Raw genomic sequence first — 5,719 nt, 5'->3', positions numbered from 1 at the left:
ACAAGCAAAGCAAAACAAGGAATTCATTCACTACTTCCCATCGGCAGGCAGGTGTTTGGCCATCTCCAGGAAAGCAGGGCTCCATCACACGTAACGGTTACTTGGGAAGACAAACACCATCACTCCGAACATCCCCCCCTTCCTTCTTTCCCCAGCATGATGTCATGTGGTATGAAATATCCCTTTGGTCAGTTGGGGTCAGCTGTCCCGGCTGTGTCCCCTCCCAGCTTCTTGTGCACCCCCAGCCTACTTGCTGGTGGGGTGGGGTGAGAAGCAGAAAAGGCCTTGACTCTGTGTAAGCCCTGCTCAGCAATAACTAAAACATCCCTGTGTTATCAACACTGTTTTCAGCACAAATCCAAACCATAGCCCCAAACTAGCTACTATGAAGAAAATTAACTCTACCCCAGCCAAAACCAGCACACCAGCGTACTCTGCTGGATAGTTCCCTGAATAGCTTAAAGTTTACTCTGCTGAAGTCCAGGGTAGCAACTCTGCTGTCCTTTTTTCTCATTACACTGAAAATTTTAAGCTCAACCATTTCATGATCACTGTGGCCAAAACAGCCACCTACTATCACCTCTCCCACGAGTCCTACTCTATTCACAAATAGCAAGTCTAGGAGGGCATCTTTCCCAGTTGGCTCACTGAGTACCTGCGACAAGAAGTTATTTCCTACAAACTTAAAGAATTTCCAAGACCTGCTCGTCATAGCAGTATGATATTCCCAGTTCATGTCTGGGAAGTTGAAATCTCTCATAAGGACCAGGGCTACTGATCCAGAAATTTCTCCTGATTGCCTCTAGAATAACTCATCAGTGCTTACATCCTGGCTGGGTGATTGGTAGTAGACACCCACTACAACATCTCCTTTGTTTTCCATCCCCCTAATCCTCACCCAGAGGCTCTCAACGACTTCATCACTAACTGTAAGGGCTGTGCAGTCAAACCTCTTCCTTACACATAGAGCGACACCTTCACCTCGCCTGCCCTGCCTATCCCTCCTGAACAGCCTGTAGCCCTCCAACCCAGCACTCCAGTTGTGGGACTCATTCCAGCAGTGCTTCTCTCTTCCCCCCACCTATCTGTTAGCCTTTGCCTGGACTAAGATCTGCTGATTTTGGGCCATATTTTCTCCAAGGGAAAGGGCGTCCATGTCAGGACAAAGCCCATGGAAATAATTTCTGCTAGGGAATGATGGAGAGAAGCAGAAGAGCATGCAGCCTACCTTGGCTCTGGAGCATGGGGGTAGAGCCCTACAGCCCTCGGGCAGACCTGACTGTCTGACCTGGGAACGCAGCGTGAAGCGATACTATCCCATACGTTCATCTGCTAATCTGGGCAGCTCCTTCCCTGTCCTCTTGTTAGAAGCTGCTGGTGGACAGCAACACAGTGGCACAGAGCTACTTTCATATGTGCAGGCTACAGGGCATGTCCAGTATTCAGGTTCAGAGAGAGTGCTCTGAAGATCTTGAGTGCTGCAAGGTCGTACAGGCTATCTGTTGTAACTGAGGTTGTTTTGTGTAGCACAGTGTGAAAGTGCTTTTGACAGCAGGGAGGTGGTCTGCAGACCTGCAATGCAGGCAGTTTCACTTGAGTGAAACCACCTGCCAATGGTGTATTGAACCTTTTGCAATGATTATGTAGCAGCTGAAAAACTGAAGACCTAGCATTCCCTATAAAAGAAACAAGGATGCTTCTTTTCATCGCCAGTTGATTAGTATTAAGATAATAAGACTTTTAATTGCCATCTTTTTTAGATTTCTATCTTTGTGAGTCTTAAGTTTTTTTATCCTTTTCTGAATTTTTTTTTTAAAGATCAGGTTTTTTGTATGCTGAAAACTACTTCAAAATCAGATGCACTTGTAGAAACTAACATAAAAACCTAAGAATTTCAAATACAGTGCTTTAAAGTAGATCATAAGTCTTATCTAATTGCATATACAAGTGCATCTGCTAAGTATGAAGGTAAATTATGTAGAGGATTGTGATCACATCTGTACTGTATGCTCAAGATTATCATTTACTGAGTTTACTCAACATTATGTGCTTCCTTACACAGATGGGTGTTACCACTTCTTGTTAGGAAGCAATCTTTCAAAATTCAACTTAAAGCTTTGAGAATGTTTACACAGGCAATTAAAGTGCACATATGCAAAAAATTAAGAGAGGAAAGACTGAGCTTTATCTTTACGTATTGTGCATAAACCAACCTTGCTGTCACAGAACACTTCGCTAAAGCTGCCTCATAGTATTGACTCCAATACTATGCCTGGCTTTCTTCAAAACCATGTATTTTGTATGTAGTTACATGTAATGACTTTCAAGGTCTGTTGCTCAGAATAGGAGCTTTGACATACTGAGGGACAAGTAGGTAAGCAGTTCACCTGATTAGTAAGAGTATTTTTTCTTTTATGAAGGTATGTTTCCGTTTAAAAAAAAGAAAAAAAAAAAAAGGACATAATCCCCAATTTGATGTGATGAGATTGTAAGTGGAAGTTTTATCATGGAAAGAAGAGACCACGCTTGGGCTTCAAGGCTGAAGTGCAATGATACATTTTTGGGGGAATTTATAGTGTATTCTGAACTCTTTCAATTTACATCACTTGCAGCAGCTTATGAAATTGCCTATCAACATAGAGTATGGCATTACCATCTTTTATGTTACCATCTTTAAACAGGTACCGGAACAATCATTCATTAAAGATGTAAACTCTGCCAGTTACATATGTTGGTATTTGTTTAGGCTCCGAAGAACTTCTAATAATACTGAAACCTTAGTGACTCTCTTACTGCCTTTCTGCATAGAAAAATACTTTGTTCTTCATCTCTTGCTTTTTAGTAAATCACACTGCTTGTCCAATTTTATTTGTCTTTTACACCGGAGCCATTGAAACATAGAGATAAGAGCTCAACACTCATAGGCAAAGCTTCTGAAGAAGTTAAGGCTTTTGAAATAATTCGCAGTGTCTCTCCATTTTGACAGCATCGTGACTTCAAGGTGACATATCTTTTAGGTTTAACACACACACACAAAATAAAAAAATATGTCTTCATGTCAGAGATCCTGCATATCATAGTTTAGTTTGGAACAAAAATTTGACAGCACAATTCACTGACAAAAATGTTGGAGGCTGTCATGGAAATCTTGATGGATTCTTAAGCATTTTACAGCATCAAGACAAAGAAATACAGCTATTCGAAGTAGCACCATTTCTACTTAATAAGCTAAAGAGTCTCTCCTGCCAAAGGCAGGATTTTTTTTTTTTTTGAGACATGATAAAGAGGTGTACTAATAGCTTTATATTTTCACACAAATTTGGTCCTGCCAAAGTAAAGAAAATATTACTTGCAGTTGTTTTGACTCGGTGGTAGTTTCTTATGTCCCCTTTTTGTTCCATGGGACACACAACTCTCAGGATTCTGACAATGAAGCTGTTGTAATTGTGACTTTTTGTTGCATCAAACAGCACAACAGTAGTTAAAAATACTTGAACATTTCAGGAAAGGGATTTCAAAATGAACAACTGTGGCTTTCTGTTGCTTGTAATATGTTTTGACAAGTGTAACTTTCTGTCAGCAACAGACTTCTTTAAATCAACCTTCACATTTTGAAAGATCTACTATGTTGTGCTTGCTTCTGAGTAGATGAAGTGTATCCATGTGGTTAGAAATAGAAGCAGTTTGTTCCTTCTCACCTGGGATGATACTCAAAAATTTTCATAGCCAGAGCAAGAACTGGGCCATAACCAGTTAATATTGTAAGTTAGTAAGTTAATATCATACTTGACTCATGTGTGAGGGGATACGCTGCTTCTTCAGGAAAAGAAGGGTCTGTCTCCATCATAAAATTTGGTCGGTCTTCTAAGAGATTAGGTAGGTAGTAGGTCTCCAACTTGCTTCCCCCATATACTTAGAACTGATCCATTTCCAAAGACTTTGCAGTCTTTACATAACTCTATAGGATAAATACAAATTGGCTGGAGACTGGAGGGGTTTTTTTATGTCTGTTTAGCAATAATGAAACTTGGAAGAAGCAGTTTAACACAAGTTCTCGTGAGTTTTGCAGCCTGGTTTCATGCTGTTCCAAACTTTGCCTCTTTTTAGATGCTTTTTATTCTTGACCTCACTTCTTTCTCGCCCCTCTTCCATTAAAAATGTTGTTTCTGAGTCCTGTCCTAAACTACCTGAAAGTTGTGGAGCCACAGGGCATCTTCTGATAGTGGGCTTGAACAGAGCACATAGGGCTCCCCTTTTAGCTCCTGTGCAGGGATTTCCTTCCTGTGGAAATCAAGGTGTTGGGAAAGAGGCTTACCCTAAAGTGGGGTTGGGGTGTTGGCAGTGAGACCACTAGATCTGCACATCTCCACTTCCCCATATCAGCACAGGGTTTCATGGCTGCCTCAGTAGTTTGAGGCTGGTGCTAGCCCAGTACCCTTCACAGTCCTGGTCTCCAGCCATGTGTCCTGGCTGCCAGCTGCCTCTGCCACAGCGTGAGCCCTGGAAGCATGCCATGCCTTATTTTCTTTGGAAGAAAACCTAAGCACGCCAGGAGGATGTGGGCCAGATCTCCTGTCTGCGGGTGAAACATTGACACATGATGCACAAGATCATCTTAATTTTCCACATACTTGAGCTTTCATGGGAATGTCACTGCCACCCAACAGAGGTAAAATTACTACATGGAAGAAAAAAACAAAACAGAACAAAGCAAAAACCCCTATGGAAATGTGGGGGAGAATGCAGATAGTATTTTTGCCCAAAAGCAAGTCAGACCCTGGAGACATGATAAGCAAACCTTCAGAAATAGTTTTGGGGGAGATGGTTATGCAGCAGGGCAAGTCTAAAGGAGTATTATCCAGTCTGAATCATTGGATAGTTTCCTGAAGGTCAGGTTTAAAAATAATTGACATGAACAATTAGGTTGCAGAAATATGCAACCTAGTTAATTTTTTAATATCATAGCTACTGTGACTGCAAAATTAAGTTTGGACTTGCTCAGCATAGCTTGTCATGTGTACGTACGAACATCCGATCTGTGTCAGCGGTTTCGGTAAGTGACCAATTGGTACAAGCACAGCGCTCTCAGCGTGACTTTGAAGAGCACGGGATTCTTCCTCAGTCTGTATCTTAATGTACTGCGTACAGCACATGCAGGCTATACATATGTGTGCTGCTTTGTGCCTCCGTTGTACATGTCAGTGCCGCAGCACTCACCATTAGCTGTGCTGCAAGTGGAGCTGCTTTCTTTTAAAAATGTCTATAGTTGTTACGGCTGTAAAATAACCTTGGAGATATGAACCTCTCCAAACTGACGGAGGGAGTCCACAGGGAGTACGAGGTAGTGCCTCTGAGAAGTAAATTGCCATTTGTTTCAGTCAGGGCCCTGTGGGGTCTACACTTCAGCACCCACAGAATTGTCTTTTTTCCAGATTGTCACAAAATCCAGTGCTTTGCCATGGCAAATTGTGATTTTGCTATAGCATGGTTTGATAAGCCAGTTTGCAGTTGCTCCTCGCTTCTCCAGTTTCACTGCAGAGCAAGGCTAAACATGGTCCTGTGGCTGCCCGTGTGGTATTTCAGTGGGCTCTTGGTGTGCACCTGTAGCAAGAGCTTCAACCGTGTGGAGAGCAGCACAGCAGCTGGGCTGGCGTTGCAAAGAGGTACGGTGCCGAAGCTGCGACCAAGGCCTGGCCCTTTTCCCAGCTCTTTGTGTAGG

The 5,719-nt window shown here is 42.4% G+C and overlaps 1 protein-coding gene across 1 annotated transcript in view; it reads left to right on the top strand.

The window, feature by feature from the left end:
• Nucleotides 1-5,719, top strand: part of DCHS2 (dachsous cadherin-related 2) — a 76,649-nt gene that overhangs the window by 6,371 nt on the left and 64,559 nt on the right. The window lies entirely within an intron of this gene.

The sequence above is a fragment of the Pygoscelis adeliae genome, unplaced genomic scaffold (genome assembly GCF_000699105.1).
Source record: "Pygoscelis adeliae isolate BGI_AS28 unplaced genomic scaffold, ASM69910v1 Scaffold67, whole genome shotgun sequence".
NCBI lineage: Eukaryota > Metazoa > Chordata > Aves > Sphenisciformes > Spheniscidae > Pygoscelis > Pygoscelis adeliae.
Note: the sequence above shows the minus strand (reverse complement) of the source record. Positions and strands in the feature narration are given on the sequence as shown.